This window comes from Drosophila arizonae, chromosome 4 (assembly GCF_054131065.1).
Source record: "Drosophila arizonae isolate 15081-1271.41 chromosome 4, UAZ_ARI_1.0, whole genome shotgun sequence".
Lineage (NCBI taxonomy): Eukaryota > Metazoa > Arthropoda > Insecta > Diptera > Drosophilidae > Drosophila > Drosophila arizonae.
The window spans coordinates 14,388,041-14,405,589 of NC_142924.1; positions in this window are offsets into that span (position 1 = coordinate 14,388,041).

The following is a 17,549-nucleotide window of genomic DNA, read 5'->3' on the forward strand; positions in this document are numbered from 1 at the left end:
ACCACATCTTTCTCTCCTTCTTGCTATACATATATATAGATATGTATGTGTGTATGTATGTATGTGTGTATGTATGTATATATATATATGTTTCATATATTAAATATGAATGCTGTTTGAGAGCGTCCAAAAGCCGGCAAGAGAGCTGCTAACTTGCTCACTCTCTCAGCCCCTCTCTGTGTCAATCTTCTCCTGCTCGCTCTCTCTCTCTCTCTCTCAATCTCGCTCTCACTTTGCAGATGCAGCGCAGCATTTGTGGAAGCTAAGCTGGCAGACGCCTGCGTCGGAGAGCAACTGCTGTGGGCGACTTGAGGCGCCTGCGCTCCGCGTCATGCCGGGAGTCCGTTCGGGAGTTGTTTGGCTGCTACGCCGAGGCTCAACAACTGAAATGCGTATACATGCACACACGCAGCGTGGGTGGCGGAGGCGTCTGCCTAGCAGAGACGTCGCTGGACTCTGTGTGCTGGGCGGGACTGCATTTTGAACAGCTGTTGCCTGTACGTCTTTGTCGTCCGTGACGTCAAGAGTTGCTGCTGTTGCTGCTGCTGCTGCTGCTGCTATGGCTGCTGCCACGGCTTTCTTTAATTAGCCACGACCGAATCTGACGAGCGACAAGCCCGTCGGCGCGCTAGGCTGCCCGCTGTGCGTGTGTGCGCCATTATCGTAATTCGAGCTACCATTAATAAGCCAGTCGCAATATTTGTCTATTCATGGCTTCGGCATTGGACAAATCAAAATCGAGAAGCCGTGCCAGGCCCGGCTTACATGTGGCACAGATACAAACATATATATCATAGATCTGCAAGCATGATGATGGCGGCACGCCGCGACTACAGCTATTAGCGCGCACACACACACACACACATATGGACATAGACACACGCACACCGACACGATTCAGCTCAATTTCAATTAAATGCGGTTGCCATGGCATAAATCACGCATACGCCACGTGGCCAACTGAAGAGCCACTGGCAGCGTACTAAAGTCGAGGTGCTCTATTAATTTTAGCACTGTCACTTGCCACGGCCACTGCTTGCCATGGTCCATTAATACACACTCACACACACACACACACACGTACACGCACACACGCAATCACACAAAGGCGTTTAGCGTTTTGTTGTTGTTGCTGTTACAGCGTGCAAGTTGGGAAATGCACAGGCTTTTAGAACCATTTCATTTGAGCAACTCGAATACGTTTTATAGCTTAAAAATGTATAATCTAGACTCTAGTTTTATATTCGGAATTTGTTATAATTTGTACCGGTTTTTATTTCCATAAAATTTATTTTGTATAGATTTTGAATTTATATTTTATTTTAGGAATTTTCTCATATTTTATATTATTTAGGAGATAGAATAAAACACTCTAACAGGTCTGCACATAATCAAAGATATTTGTAGTAATAGTCAAGTTCTTTTTGGCTAGTATAACTAACTTGTTGCCCATCGATTTTAGTTAATTAAATTACGCTGTAGCTAATTAATACAACTATATATATTCTTTTCCACTTTTGTGGTAAACTTTGTATATATAATTGGCTATCAACGACTTAGCTAATCGAGCAGGCAACATCGTTCAGTCAAACTTCAAATATATAAATATTTCCTGAAAATAATCGCAATTTCTTGGAAGCGTTTCGAGTACAATTTGCCATTTCTACATCGATTCATTGCTTGGCAAATATTTCTGTGAAAGGCCACAGAATAATAAATTAAATGGAACTTCTTCACACGCTGAACATCTTCATATCTATTTGACATATTTGGGAGCAAACAAATCCGTCGGGAGGCACTCAATGCAAAGTGGCCCAATGAGTGGACCGAATAGGAAACCAAAATCTGCCATCTTCAAATTGCAGATGGCAATGTATCTGTGGCAGCAGCATGAAGCGAATGATGATGATGATGATCCGAATGATGATGATTTATGCACAAACTCTAATTAAACTGTTGACTCAGGCAAATGAAACATGCGCTGATGTGTTATTAACACCAAAAGCACTTAAAATGTTTAAATAGCAATTTAGCTGGCAACGACAGAGAGAAAGAGAGAGAGAGAGAGGGGGAGCTGAGGGAAAGAGACCGACGATGCCACGATTTATGCGCCATAATTACAACAGCCACACAGGGAGAGAGAGAGAGAGAGAGAGTGAGAGAGATAGAGCGATATGGAGATTGATGTGTGTATCTGTAGGCAAGCAATTTAATGACAAGTCAAACAGAAGGCAACATTTTGCTGGATGTAAATAGTTAAGCAGCTAAATAGTGATTTCTAGACACGACAGGACGCGCCGTCACGCCCAGCGCATGCATATTTTAATTAAACGATTTTAATTTATCGGCAATTGCACACGTTAAGCGAATGCAGCCGAGTTTCCAGCTCCAGTTCGAGTCCGGCTAAATAATTAAATGTTTAAGAGATAAAAACAGAGAGAGTGAGAGAGACAGAGAGGGAGAGAGAAGAGAAGGCCGTATCTGGAAACTCGTTAATACGCAACAGTCTGGCAGCTTCATTCAAAATGCGTATTACGCATACGCCATGGTGTAATGCAATATTTATTCTGTTTTTTCCTTTTTCTTTCTTGCCACGTTTCAGCTGCCCGGTGCACTCCTGATTATATTGAATGGCGCACAAATTGCAGACGGAGCGAGCAGAGCAGTCAACCAAAAGTCTGAATCGTCGACGGCTTTCATTCATACAAAATGAAATGAAATTAATTGCAAATATGAAAACTTTATTAAGCAAATTTATGAGACGCGAGACTGACTAACTGATTGACTGAGTGACTGTCTGTCTGTCCCTCTGTCTGTCTGTCCGTCTGGCTGCCCAACACTGATTGAGTGCTGGCAAACGACGTTTAATATTGCATATTAAATGCCAAAAGTCCCATAAACAAGCCACGTTAAGTGCAATGCAATGCTGGATAAGACGACCTTAAGCTGATCGTAAAACGGATGCTAACTTTCCTGTTTATCTTTCGGCGGTATTACAGCGCACAAATTTATGATTAAAACTAAGTAATAACCCCGAAACAGAAACTCCTTCTGCCACACCTCCTGCTGCTCCTGCTCACCCATTGCTGAAACGGAAACAGAAACAAAAAAGAAAGGGTGTACATAGCTAGAGGCTCCTCGCCAATAAAAACAAAAAAGAGAAACCCCAAAATGGGAAACTGCAAATTATATTGAAGCACAGTTTTTTTTATGGCAGATTCGTGAAGATATACTATAATAATATTTGATGAGATAAGAGATGGTTATAAACGCAGCCGAATATTTGATGGTTGATTAAGATTATATCGATAGCACGAAATAATCGCTAAGAGCGAATAACCCACAAATATTCAATAGAGTTGTAACGAATTCCCATAGCCTTTTTCTTTTGATAGAAGCCATAATCATTATGGAAATCGTACTGAAGCACGCAAGACTCGCGACTTGACTTGATTTGATATGGCAATAGCTGAATGTATATAAATGTGTGTGCCATTGAGATTTTTAGAATTACTAGGATAATAAAATCGGAGCTTGGGATCTACTCTCCCGTCTTTTACTCTCTAACTTTAACGAAGTTTTAGTGAGATATCAAAGCGCATTATTATGAGTAGACTGAGTCGCCAAATTTTAGCTTCACAGCTCTGCTTTGTTCGTCTGGTATTTAAAGAGTGTCCTCTCCAAGCCTGCACTACTACATGATGATATTGATATATCAAGTGCAATTACTTCAAAATTCAAAATTAGCCTTTAACTAACTTAAACTTTACCTACTTTTACTTTGACATAAATATTTTTTGTATTTAAAAAAAAAAATACTCTTAATCTTAATAATCTTCCATTAAAGACACTTTACACTCAAAGGTTTAACTCAAGTGAAAATAAAATTCTTGAAAAATTCAACTCTATATATATATAATCATATATATATAAAGAGCTAAAGTCAGCTTTGCTAGCAGCCCTCGAGTTGTCGTTAAGTAGCTGCTAAGCTGCTGTTTGCTTACAGATAATTAGCGTTATCGTTCATTCAACTACAAGGCGTTGCCACATTTAGTTGCAAGTTGCGAGTTGCTGGTTGCTGGTTGCAAGTCGCGCCGATAAGGAACAACTTGCAGCTGCAATGACAAATTATTTGTGGCCTCATAAAAACGGGCAATTATGTTGAGCAAAAGCGCAAATCAGTGAGGGCTGCTGCTGGAGAGATATAAGGCGGCAGGAGGCGGGGGGCAGACCATGAGACCATGAGCAAGAGGGTGGCCATGACTATTAGCGCAAGTGAAATCTTTGTCATCTCGAAAAGTGCAAAGTATGCGACACAGCGAGATAACGAACTACACACAAACACACACACACAGTGAGAGAGAGACCGATATGTGTGCACAGAAATTGTCTGTGGTCTGCAGCGTTGGCCCAATTGCCAAAAGCCATCGGGGTCCACAGAGATGTTGGAGCAGAAGAGCTGGACCCAACGCTTGACACTTTTAAATGGCATTGCAGGGGATGGTGTGCGGTAGAAGGAGGTTGGAGAGGGGGGCGTTGGCAACATCAAGTTGCTAGTTGACTTCTGCTGACCTTAATTACACTCAAAATTGTATGCGACAAGTCGCCAATGGCATCGCCTTCGCATCCTTTTTGCATGACATGCGCAAAAGTGCAGTTAATTAGCTATGAAGGACTATTGGCCAGCCAAATAGACAGGCCGTACGCCATAACGTTGGCCAAATGGAGCGCATCTAACAAATACAACAACGGACCGAACAACCGAACAACCGAACAGCCAAACAATACACATACAAAATTTATGTGCATTCAATTCAATTGCAGTTGAGCCAATCCATTCCAGTGAAATATGCCAGAAACACGCGAGCCACAAAAAGCTCACAATGGGCACTGGCCATAAAAATTCACTCAATTGCAATTAAGTTCGGCTATCGGCAACGTTGATTCTGGCCAAAGTCAAGCGAGAGATGGCCAAAATAAAAAACGACACACAAGGCCAACAACAGCAGACCGAATTTTCAATAGCCTTTTATGAAATAAGCTAAGAAATATAGTTCGACATGAGCTTGAGCTTTATAGATGTCAAATTGCTTGGAATTGTGGCTTAAACTAATATGATTTTTCAGATATTTTGGGTGGAATTGGTGCCTGAGGATTTCCATTTAGATTCTTGGATAGCATTATAGAAATATAGAATACATATATAGAATTGTATTATGAAAGAAATATAAGTACATCAAAAAGAAAGATGAAAAAATATAAAAATATTATTAAAATAAATATATAATTAAAAATATTATTATTAAAAATTAATTAACCTGACTTCGGGCTACTTAATTCCATGGAAATGTTATTAATATATATATAATTATTATAAAAAAAAAAAAAAATACTAAAAAAAATTTAAAATACGCTAAATATAAAATGCTAAATTTGAAGCAAAATATAAAGAATATGATATATAAAATTTCAGTCTTTAAAGCTTCACACCTATTGCCATATACAATTAATGTCTATTCAATTACACTCTACACACGTAATGCGATAGTTAAAGTATCCTTCATCCTTCATCGAATTATGACGCTTGGCCAAATGCCAAACAACTAAACAGCGGCAGCAACTAACAAAAATCCGCACCAGCAACCAAATCGAGCAGCCAGCCAACGAGTCAAGCGGCCCAGTTGGTCAGACAGTTTCTATTTTCTATTTGTGTTTTTTTAGTTTTTTTTTTTTTTCTGTTCTGCAAATGTGCCATAATGAAGCCAACAAGCTAAGAAAAAAGTAAATGTAAAGTCTGTGCTTCACATAAGTAGTCGAGCTTACAGTAGATAAACTGAAGTGTGCCTCAAACCTAATTCTCCTTAAATTAAACTCATTTAGCAGCTGTACTTACATGAAGCAAGCTTACTAAAAATTGTATTTATAAAACAGGAAATTAACGTCGAAAAGAAAGCTCGTAATTAAGCTTTAAGTGATTGCACAAAAAATAAATAAATAATGTGATTGTGGAAAACGAAAAATTCAGGAGGAATAAAATAAATATATAAGTAAATAAAAAAAAAAATATTTTAAAAATTATAGAATATTAAAAAAAAAATTGTATGCAAAAAAATATATCTTTTAAATTAACTATTATTATATAAAATATATATATAAATATATATTTATATATATATTTTATAAATATATATAAATATAAATATATATTTATATAAATAATAAATATTAAAAAAGAAAAAATAAATAAAAAACATAATATAAATAAGCACATAGAAAAAGAAATTAGGAAATGTAAAAAATTACGCAGTAAAAAAAAATAAAATAAAATTTATTGTTATATAAAAATCATATTAAACATATACAAAAAACTAAATAATATAAATATTAAAAAAAAAATATAAGTAAAATATATAAATGAACGCTTAATCAATATAAAATATCAGCCAATATCGGAGGTTGCTAGTTGAGCTCTGCCTTATTAAATTTGAATTATAGTCAAGGTGAGCAGTGGGTCATACAGAGCGTATGTTATATAAATTCAAATAAAATTCCAGCTAAGTGAGTGCAACATGCAGGGCAGATGACACATATGACGCATGGACTGTGCCTTTTATTAAACTCAAGTATCTACGTTAAACTTCACCTCAACATGAATAAATTTTAATGCACAGAGTTATGAACATTCATAGAGTTGAGCTTTATTTGCCAAGATGCTTGGCACTCTTGCCTCAATAGCTGTGCAGCAGCAAAATATGATTTAAGAATTTCGCCTAACTCACTTTAACTTCTATTCAAGGTAAGTAAGTGGGACATTTGGCTTTTACGGTATGAACTCCTCTTCGCTTACCCCTAGCTCAAGTTGCTGGCGCAGTCTTAAACTCTAGCTCTGGCTGAAGTCTGCAGTTGGCCAACTCAACATGGCGATTGGCAATTGGCAATTGGCATTGGCCAAACTGCGCACTTTTGGCCACATGGTCAACGTCGTACACGATAAAATATCGCAAATCTATGAAGTGCTCTAAATAGCAGACCCAGCCCTGCCCAGCCCAGCCCTGCCCTGCCCTACCCTGCCCTGCCCTGAGCAGTCTCTGTTTCGGGCCGGGCCAAAAGTGCACTTGCGAAAACCACTCAAAGAGAAGAAAAGGAATTGCATTGACGCCATAAATCAAATGGTTATGTGTCAAAGCACATCATAGCGTGGGTGGTCTGCGGTTGCTCAGTCTATAACTCTCGATTTGATTTATGGCAGGGAGCTGCCGAAATATGGTGGCTCCATTTTTAATAAGCTAAGCGAAATTAATAGTTGAATTCCAATTCGAAATGCACCCAAAAGAAGCAGCTGGAAATGACCGAATGGAGTCCAAATAATCGCACAGCAATTGCTCAATGAATAATGCAATACTCGCTTGGCCATTCACAGCATAAATGAATTAAGACAAAAATTGTGGGCACAAACGACACAAATTGCAATTGAGATACATACTTATATGTATGTATGTGTATGTACAGAATTTAGATGCTGCACACACACAAGCGCAACTTGTTGCAGCTGCTATTTGCTATGCGCATACCAATAAACAAACATATATGCACATATATAGGAATTTATATGAAAGGGTTATGAAAACATGTATTAAAATGTTTTTGAAATAGTTTTGCATGCTTTTCAATTAAATGAAACAACTTTTTGCCCATAAATAATTCAACGAGCTGCATAAAGGCAAAGCCAACGAGCACATGAAATTTCAAGAAAATCCTGTTGCACGTTGTTCTTCTAGGCGAACACAAGTTGCATTCAACATGACTGCAAAGCGCATACAAATTTTTGCCAGTTTCAGCAATGTTACTCCTACTGCCAGCAAACGATTTTTAACATTTATGAATCCGAATTTTGTGGGTTAAAGCTAGAGAGAGAGAAAGAGAGAGCTAGAGAGGGAAACTGAAGTTGATTGTGCTTGACTCGATTCGTGATTAACGCATCGAGACTCTACTGAAGTAAGGGCTCACTCAATTGCTGGAAAATTCTTTGATAACGGGAATTTCTCATGAATGACATATAAGGAATATAGCATACAAACTCTACCCGGCTCAGCTCAGCCCTAAAATATCCTTATTACATTTAAAGATTCTATAAAAATCAATAGCTGTTTGCTTACAAATTTTCGGAAATTTTTGGCTGAAAGGCTGAGGTGGATTTAGCCAGCTATTGCTATACATATATCCTTAATGAGCCTGTACAGCTTCAAAGTCTTGGCTTTAAGGCTGACTTACCAAGACTTCAAGATCTCGACTTTAGCTGCTAAAGTATGGAAGTGATATAGTATATGCTTAAATATATAATACCTCTATATACATAAAAATAAAATATAAAATAAAAGATGATGATTAAACATATTTACTAGCTCAAGCAGATGTAGCCTTTCCACGCCCAGTGGGTCAGCTTATTTTATTTAAATAATGTCAGCAATTCAGCTAAATGGGCGAGCCCCAAGCATATATTTCAAGCTTCCAGCACAGACAGATAGAGCCGACCGTTCGCCAGGTGAGCAGGACCCAAGCAAACCAATATACTCCTTTTCCCTTAATGAGCGTGTGTAAACAGCAGCAAATAAAAAACGTAGCAATAAATAAGAGGAACTCGAGTGACATTAAGAGCATAAAAAAAAGCCACTCAAACGAAACTCGCGCAACTTTAACTAAACTAAGTGACCTTTTTATGGTGCACTATAAACGTAATCTGAGTCAATTGTGATAACAACAATCAGCTACAGCTACAGCTGCCCGAGTGGGCCATAAAAAACAACCGACAGTCAGTATAACAAAAAAAATAAAAAAGAAGAAGGAATTTAACAACAACAACAACAACAACAACATCAAGAAGAAGAAGAATAACAAGAATAACCTGCATTAACAAGCAACAAAACGTACTGTAGATTGCATAAGATGTTGGCTCTTAAAAAGGAAATTTTAAATGAAGCGCAATGCATTTATTTTCTTACTCTTTTCAGCTTTCTCTCTCCATCTCGCTCTCTCTCTCTCTCTTGCTATCTCTTGATACTGCTGCTGTTCGACAAGATGCTTAAAGGATTACAATTGCATTGAGCAGCGAAAGGATACAATGGCAATGAACAGGATGAGCTGCTACGCACAATGGGAACTTGTCTCGCAATGCGAAACATTTTAGTTGTGCTTCTTTAAAACTTGTTAAAAAGTCGCAACGAGATGTGTTTGCCTTGCTTTAGCCATTTTAATGGCTCAAATTGGCTGAAATGAGCACACGGCCATAACAATGGCCCTGGCAAAAATAACAAATGTTCACTATAATTAGCTGGAGAGCTTTGTTCCAATCCAACTGCAACTAATCAAGCACTGACAGCTGCCCATGCTGTGTGTGTGTGTGTGTGAGTGTGCTTCTAAATCCGTGACAACCAACATACGACAAGCGACAACCGCAGCATTGACCAAGTGGCCAAACGCATTCGAGCCACCCAAAGCCACCCAAACCATTCAATCACACATACGCGCGCTGTTGGCTTAAACCGCCGGCACTAATTTGTTAACATTTAACAGCAATGGCAGCTGCTAATGCCCGCAACAGCAACAGCTACAACTATTGTGCTCGCCAAAATTATGCCACGCCCACTGTCAACGGGGCCCCTTTTAAAGCGTTGTGCAACAACTTGCGGTAGTCGCCCGCCGTTCGCCTAAATGAATATGCAATATTAATCACACAAATTCATCAGCAATAAATTTGCAATTAATATACCAAAAATTCTATTTTGTAAGCAAAAAATTGTTATTTTTATATTCCTTGAAATTTGGCTGCAGTCACAATGACAATAATAAATAAAATAATAAAAATAATAAATAAATGATTTAGTTGTATAATAAAGCTGCAGTGCCAAAAATGACAATAAAATAATAATAATAAATAAATGATATCGTGATTGACAATTCTCTGTCATAATTAGTTAAACTTCAAACTGAATTTTCGACTAGCAAAAAAACTCAATAAAAGTCAACAGATTTTTATACACAAAAAAAAATAAAATAAAATTAAAAATTAAATTAAATAAATAAATAAAATTTTAAAAAAAAAACAAGGAATATGAAAAAATACTTTCAAAAAAATATATAAAAAGAAAGTACTTTTAGAGGAGGATACAAATATTTATCATATAGAAATTCGGCTCAATTAACATTGAACTAACATATATTTTCACAATTACTTAAATCATAATTAGCTTGCCATTGATTGAAGACATGAATATATTAAAATTTTACAGATTTTTATGTTTCACAACTAAACACACCAAATATAGAGTTTTTACTCCATACTATATACATATATATATTTAGTATATAATCTGCCTAAATATGCTTAAAATTCCAGCAAGCCCCAAATATTCTGTGTCCATTCGAGTGAGCTAGTCAGATTTGTGGTCATTTCAGAGATGTCAGCAAAATGCAAATGAGTTCCAAAAGCAAATAACAACAGCTTGACACAAATTACATGCTAATCACCTTCCACATTTTGTAAATCAAGTCCGGACAACATTTACAACAGAATTTAATTTGGCCAGCATAACCAAAAAAAGAAGGTAATTTGGCAAATTGTGTTGCCTTGGCTTTTCATATGGGTAAAATCAAGTTGTAATTTGCATAATTTCATTTAAATGCAATACAAATGCGAAATCTCTGATGGCTGACTGCCCTTTGCCCGCTCTGCCTTTCTCTCTCTCACTCACTCCCTCTTCCTCTCTGGTCAGCTGAAATCCCGAGTTAAAAGCAACGTGTTCCGATTGTCAAGCAGCCTGACACGCTTCCTGCCATCAAATATGAATTGTATTTACATTTAAATATAAAGACAGAAGGCTAAAAGTTAAGAAAACTTCCAGCCGAGCTGACGTTAAATCAAATTGACATTTAAGCCGAGGCCAATGGGTCAACTCATGGAATTTGCATAATAAATATGCATTTCAACCCACTCACCACCCCTCTCTCTCTCTCTCTCTCACTCTCTCACTCTTTGTGTGTGTTTAACTGTATTATAATTACGATTCAAGAATATGGGCGTAAAAACATTAACACTTGCACACAAAAGTCAACAGCATAAACAATGGCAACCAGGCGGGCAGCGCGGAAAAGGGGGCGTGGCAGGGCGCCAAGGCGAATGCTGAGCGCACTTAGCACTTTGTGAGGCACTGGAAACAAAGTTAAATGCACTTACTTCAAAGCCCCTAACAACAACAAATGCTGCGCAACGAGTTGAGCCAAAAAGTACGACCACACACACACACACACACACGCAGTCGCACACACACACACACACACACAGCCACACCCAAATGGCAACAAGGGAAACCACTTAAAAGCAAAGCAAAGGCAGCCATGTAAATTTCTTTAACTTTTTTTCCGCTCATATTTATTTAACACATTTTGCACTAAAAAGCGCTAGTGTGCATATGTGTGTGTGTGTGTGTGCCACGCCTTCAAAATTAAATGCTGCAACGCTGCCTGCTGTACTTCTGCAATTGGATTACATGCTTCTCTCGCTCTGCTTTTCCATTTGCCATCTTTTCCATTTTTCTTGTGTTTGTGCAGCGCGCTTTATGCCTGTCTTTCAAGCAACAGCAAAATCGTTTCTCTTATGAATTCCTCTCGTTAGCGATGAAGAAGAAGCTGGAGAAAACAAGAGAAACGAAAAACAAGTAAGAAAGCTCTAGTCGAGACTGCTCGACTACGAGATCCCCTGAACCCTTGGAGTGTTAGCTATTTCAATAATTATTCGCGTCTTTCACAAACACGTACGCACACACAGGCATACATACACGCCACGCCTCCTTCTGCCTGTTACATACATTTCAACAAAACCATTATACCCTGATTTCCCATTTTCAATGGGTTCAGGGTATAAAAAACAACAACAACAAAGAAAAGAAAATGCGTATGGCGAGAGGTGCTTGACATTTCAAAGAGCTTTCGCATAGGGCAGGTGGCATGAGACTCACTGCAACAGACAATGGGATCAACAGGAGTCTGGATGACAGTGTGTGTGTGTGTGTGTGTGTGTGTGTTTGTGTTTGTGAGTGCGTCCCATCAATTAAAGAAAGTTCATGAACAGCTCTTTGTAGTTTATACGCAGGACGAAGACAAAGTAGAGCAAATGCAACGACTGCCTGATAAGAACTCGACTATTAAGTTAGCACTCGAATCTAATTTAAATTCCAATTGAATTCTGGCCGTTGTTTACTTTTGAATTAAAGCCAGTAAGTGGGCATAAATTTATATTTTTTATATATAAATATTGAATTATATTATTATGTAAATAATTCGGAGTTTAATAATATTAAGCGGAGTATTGGGACTTCAACTTAAACAATTTTAGACAACTTTAGACTGTGACTACTTCTACTACGTTAAACCACTAACTTATACGTCTTGCCTCTATCAAAGTTCTACTCAAATTCCTACTCTGTATTGGCATTGGCATCCTGCTTACTTTTTATAACCAGAATGCCACAGCGCTTCTCAAGCCAATTTCATATATATATTTATAAATACTACCCATATAAATATTTATATATATATACCCTCATTTTTTTCACTCTCCCTCATATGCGACGCCAATTAAAATTACAATTCCCAGTAAGGTCCTTAGGTCATAAAACCAATTAGCGCCAGCTTGGCTCAACTTCAGCTTTACTCTCGGAACAAGAAATGCTTTAAGAGATATTTAAAGCCAAGTGCTAGCTGCAACAGGCTTCAGACTGCAAAGGACATTTTTGGTTGTCCTTTGCCAAGGGCCACCAGAGATTGCAAATGCAAGTTGTGGTTGCTTGTTGATTATTTGGTTTGACCAATTGCAACTTATTCAATTAATATTGAGCGAATGACAGTTGGAGAAATTGACAGTAAATTCGGTTTGTTTGTTTTTGTGTGCTTTTTTGTGGGCTGCTATGAAAGTAATTAAAAATTTTTGTAGTGTAAAAATTGCGCTCGTTAAAATAAAAACTTTTATTTGATAATTTATGACGTTTTGTGTGTGCGACGCTGCTGGAAAACTATGTAAAGCACAGTCCTTGGGGAGAGGGTGGGCGTTTGAGTGCTCAGCTCTGAGCGGGGGTAGCCAGCGGGTTGGACACAGGACACAGGACACGCACAAGATGCCGTCGGATGTCGTCGGAAGCGCGCACAAAAAATTCAATTAAATGCTCAAGTGCTAACCACGAAATCTACAACGTTGCCGCTGTCAGTATCACACGGACATACACAAATACACACACATACAGCGAGTTAAGATGCCACCACAGAGACATTCATTGTGCGTTTTCGGGCGGCTCGGCTGGCATCAAGGACGACGGCGACCCCAGGCGGAAATGGAGACCAATGTGAATGGAGTGAAGACAGTTGGTAGAGGGGGAGGGGAAGGGGGAGGGAGCATGGCTGTGCAGGTTGGCCGTGGTATGGGGCGTGGTCACAGCTGGCAGCCCATGTTTGCAAGTGTACTTGCGTTGAGGAATTTAATTACCTTGCGGTCGGACCATAATTTTTGAAGAGCTGTGACCGCGCCAACGTCTATGGACATATTTTCCAAGTTTTTCCACCTGCAGCAATTTGCGTTGACTTTTTGTTAGATTTTCATCACATTACCCAAGATTACATTGACACTGGGGCCACAGGCTTAAATTAAAAAGAGAAAAGAAAAAGAACAAAAAGGAAAAAAAAAAACTCTGAATTCTATTTAAAGAAATTAAATGAATTATTTGACGCATAAATCTAATCAAAATACTTTTGAACAAGCAGGCTATACGTTTAGTCAATGGGCTTAATTTAATTAATTGCTTTAGCTTTAAATATCTGGAAAAGGAAAAAGAAAACCTTAAACTCACATTGAAGAAAATTGCAGCAGCTTTGCCATTTGATTGCAGTTGAAATAAGTTTGTGACAAAAGCATAGTTCGCATTCCTGAAATACCACCAACTTAGTAAGCCATTTAGACGAGGTTTCAATAGTTGCATACGTACATACACACTCCCACACACACATTGAGCTGAGCTCGTAATGCTCTTGGCAATCGCTCAAAATGCTGTTTGCAAATGCAACCAAAAAAGACGAACCGCCAACGCGCTTTTAGTTGCCAAGTTGACTATGCAGCTGGGTTGCCCTTGGCCCCGTGCTTCGTGCTGCGGATGGGGAAACGCACTATCGCATGGCAAATTGGTTGATAACAATGAGGAGCCACGCAAACAGCACTCAAACGGCGCTGAGCAAAGCAGCCAAACCAACAAACCATTCAAAATCAAACTAACTAAGTTTTCCACCAGCTCTGACTGAAAGCTAAAGGCTAAAGGTTGCGGCGGCTGCCGGCTGCCGGCTGCCGGCTGGCGGTTGCCTGTCCAAATGTTGTGGCAGCTGCCAGCCAAGGCTGCTGCTGCGGCAGGAGTCTGCAGGAGTCAGCAGCCGTGGCAGGAGTCGCAGCAGCAACGGCACGTGCCAAAAATTGAGGCAAAGTGGCAAAGTCGTTTGCCATAGCAGCATACACACACACACGCACACACACCCACCCACATAGAACGCATTCTTTACCAGTTAACTAAAATTTGCAATTTTTTTTTCAGTCTTAGTATACCCTGGATATTGGCAACTTTATGGCAGAGAGGTGTGGGAGATTTCTGTAAGATTTTGTAATCGGTTATTAATAACAAGTCGAAACATTCAGAAACACAAAATCTATAGAGCAATAGGGCATCAAATGGTAGCACTATAGAGTTGCTTAGTTGAAGTGATCTATAGATACCCCATGTCTAAGCAAACCTTGTAGCTTAACTCGCCAAACTTGCAGCTTCACTCTGTAAGTCGATCGCTTTTAAATGAGCAGACCGCGATGAGAGTGAAGATTGTCATATGTCAAATGTTACTCTGATCTTAACTGATTGATCTCTTTGAACTCTGTTGTTAGTCCGAAAATATGTAGGGTAATCGGTTGAAAATGAAAGAAAGTGCTGTGCATTCAATGTAGAGAGATATGTCAGATTTATTGCTGATATGAGGGAAAATCCAGTAAACTCTTCTATTAAATAGATGCCTAATATATATATACCCAATCTAAATCCAAGTACTACTACAAATTTCACTTACCAATTAATATATAGTCAATATAGTTTATATACCCAAATGCTTTTACTGGGTAACTGCACGTCGTACACACCCCATTTGCCAAATCTTCGTGGCGTGCTATAAAATTTGTGTCAAACATTTGCATTGCTCTGAGCTGAGCTGTGGATGGGTGAGCAGTTGATTTGGCTGATCTGTTTACGCCCTTTGGCCGCGATTGTTGTTGTAGTTATTGCTGCTGCTGCTGTTGTTGTTGTTTTTGTTGGGAGTCATCAAAACGCATGAAAATGTTTAAAGTTTTGCTTTTTAGTTAGTGTTCGACTCGTTTGCTTGCTATTAGTCGAGTGGGTGGCTTGTGTGTGTGTGTGTGCGTATGTGTGTGTGTGTGGGCTGTGGCATAAATCCTTCAGCTTTGAACTTTTTTGTTTAAAACTTGTTAATAACAATTCGAGCGGCGAAACTTTTTTACAATTTTTTTCCTATTTTTCTACAGCTCTGCTTATACTCTGTCTCTCACTTACACTACTCTCACTCTCTCTCTCTCTCTCTCTCTCTCATCTCTGGCTCCTCTCTATATACATTCACATATTTTCGAAAAATGTTCAGCCATTTGGGTTGTTATTGTTGTTGATAGCAATGTTGTTGTTGTTGCTGTTTGCTATTGTCGCTCCCGGCGCACAACATCCAAAGCTCATTTATCACAATGATGAAGTTGCAGAAGCGTGCGCCGTGTAGCAGGATGCGAGCCTGGCGGTATGACGCCCTGTCATGCCAAGTATTCGATATTCAGGCTTTTACTTTAATCATAAACTGCCACACACACCAAAGCACACACACACACCAACACACACGCACCAACACACACACACACTCACACACAGAGAGTCTCAGTCATGCATAGATACTTGAAAAATGCAAAACATGTTGCCTTGTCAATGCTTTAGTCTTGCTGCTTGAGCTTACTTTTTATATATGTATATTTTTTTATTTGCCACGCCCCCTCAACTCCCCCCGTTGTGCACGCTGCATGCAGTTGTTAACAACTTCAATTGCGTTGATGATTTTGTTTTTAAGTGCTTGTTCCATGCACCATGTTGCCTGTCATCTTGGTTTGTCACAGTTGTCTCTTCCACTCCCCCTCTCTCCCTCTCTCTCACTGTGTCACTCAAATCATCTACTCAATATATATTTTCTTCGTCTTCCTCTTTTTTATGCATCTTTATGACAGTCGCCAATCTGGGCGGGCTGAGTGGGTTTGAGTGGCATCGACATGTTTATTGTTTTGCTGCTGCAGCTCATAAGACCTGAAGTGGCTTAGGTCTTGCCTTGGCTTGTATGCATTTAGCTCAGCTCGTGGCTTTTGGCTGACTTTTGGGTTCGTTGATGCCACAGTTTATTGCAGTTTATTGAGTCAGCTATTAACTTGTTTTTCTTGTTACCTGAAAATATAAGGCTAATATAATTGTAAATATGCCATAACCAGGCGCTACTCCTGCTGCTGCGACTCTTTCAATTTATTGATTAATTTCAGCACATAAATAACAGCTCAAATTTAATTTTGTCCTCTTCAATTTGACTGCACTCAAAAGTCATTTATCACGAGCAACTATTTTGTCATTTTTCTAAAAACTCGTCCAAGCGGGCGTAACTGACTGCGTGATACTCGTTGATGCTAGAAAATGAGGTTAAAGCTAATCAAATATAAAACTTTTAAATAAAAAATTTCATCTTTGTGGGGCAAGTGAAGAGCACAGAGTGAGGTCTTCTTTGCTTTAAGACTGGGAGAGTTTTTTTTATAAAGACATGTTAGAGTTTTTATATAATGCTGTATAGGATTATAAAATATTTTCTATATATATATATAAAACATTCACAGCTCCTAGCTCTTAAGTTGTCAAGTAAATATTAAATCTCTCATCTGGGCCACGCTTCAGTCGTAATTATTCTATTCTATTCACGAATATATGTTCATATAATAAAAATATATATACATATTTTTATTATACTATACATTATTAATAGATTTTAGTATATATTACAATATTATTACACTATTAAATTGTATTATTATCATTATTATTATAATGAATATAATAAATAAATTATTACCAAATTCGTAGCTTCAATCGTTGCTCTAGCAGCCAAAGAGTAAGAAATTCAAAATGCACAAATAAAATAAATTCTCTCACAACCAATACGCTCTCTTTTCCCACTGAAACGCAGCTTTCTGCTCGCTTTAAAAAAAAGTACAAAAAAGTGAGCGAGAAATGCCGAAAATGTCCATTAATAAACGACAATTAAAATGGGTTCAAATCACGCTTTGATGCTGCCCGCAGCTGCCAGCTTCGAGGCACGCTTTTTTTTATTAATTCACAATCGTGCCGGCAGCGCAAGCTGCGTCACACACAGTTTTTTTCTGCTTCTTCTTATTT